Here is a 1,254-nt window from a genome sequence, read left to right on the forward strand (position 1 = left end):
TGCTCACCTTCCCGACCCACCCAGTCTCGCTCCACGTGACCAGCCCTTCCTGTGAAATCAGGGTGGGCCTGAGTGGTAACTCAAAGGGGGCCTTGGGCAGGACCAGAGAAGAGAGGTGATGGGGGCAGTGGGGACAGAGAGGTGTCCTAGCGCTAGAGCTAAAATCCACTTTGGATTAACATGTATAATTTCCTTTTCTAACAAATATTCACTGAGCACCCATTTTATGCCATGCACGGCACGTACCGCGGTGAGCAAAAAGCAGACGAATCCCCGCCTGCGGGAACTCAGTCCAGGACGCTCCGCACCAGCGCGGGGTGCCGTCTTGCCCGTTAACCAGGGAGCACCTTCCGTGTCCTTGACCTCTTTGGAGCTCAAGGCTGCCCTTGTTCAAGTTCACCTTTTAATTAAAAACTTAAAACCCTCCGTTTCTTTTCTTTCTGAATGAGAGCAGGGAGATGTAGAAGGAGAACACAGTATGTTCTTTCTCCTTCACCTCTGCCCCACCGGGTGTGAATAAAAACACGGGGACACATAAGCCCCCACGTGCCTTTTTTCCTTCCCTATTAGAAATCAAAGACGGCACAATCCAGTGGGTCATCAAATGACCAAGCCAGACATGTTTAAAAACAGACAGTCTTGCTTTGAAAAAAACCTTTCCCCCTATTTCAGCTGATTAAAATGTAACCAACCATATACCTTAAAACTAGCCAGGATTTGTTGACCTCGACCTGAATATCTGCGTCTCATTTGTTTGTAGTGTGTGTGTTTGTTTTCTGCCCCTTATTAAAAAAAAAAAAAAAAACCTATTCCAACCTCGAGGGAGATTTCTTTACTAAAGAAACATGTTTTCTTATTAAAACCCACAGGCGAGGGAACGAGACCTCTTTTGTTCCTTCTAGAAGGTCTAGCGGGCGTAGAGTTATTGAAAACGCGGATGGTCCCGAGGAGGAGGTGGACACGCGAGACGCAGACTTCAACGGAACCAAGGCCAGTGAATGAGCGACTTGCCAGAGTTTTGCACCACAGCAGGAACAAACAACAAAGCAAAGCAAAACCCAGCAGACTCGACTTAGCATTGTCTGAATCCATTTCCAAATTCCAGACTTCACAGACACCCCTCACACAATGAGTATCAAAAACACCACCCTGTGCTCAGGGTATAAATTTAAGTTTTTATGATGTACCAGATGAAAAAAGCCCAAAAGGAACCACAGGCACACCCTCCCAGCTCTATCAATGGATTGTGCAAGA

The 1,254-nt window shown here is 47.0% G+C and overlaps 1 protein-coding gene across 1 annotated transcript in view; it reads left to right on the forward strand.

Annotated features, from left to right (window-relative positions):
- LOC105813086 (myosin-11) overlaps window positions 1-1,039 on the forward strand; it is a 45,844-nt gene extending 44,805 nt beyond the window's left edge. Inside the window, exon 35 of the mRNA XM_012647685.1 lies at window positions 870-1,039. The gene's annotated coding sequence lies outside the window, so the exon portion shown is untranslated. The remainder of the gene's footprint in view (window positions 1-869) is intronic.
- Window positions 1,040-1,254: the final 215 nt, after the last annotated feature.

This window comes from Propithecus coquereli, unplaced genomic scaffold, assembly GCF_000956105.1.
Source record: "Propithecus coquereli isolate 6110/MARCELLA unplaced genomic scaffold, Pcoq_1.0 Scaffold27, whole genome shotgun sequence".
Taxonomy (NCBI): Eukaryota; Metazoa; Chordata; class Mammalia; order Primates; family Indriidae; genus Propithecus; species Propithecus coquereli.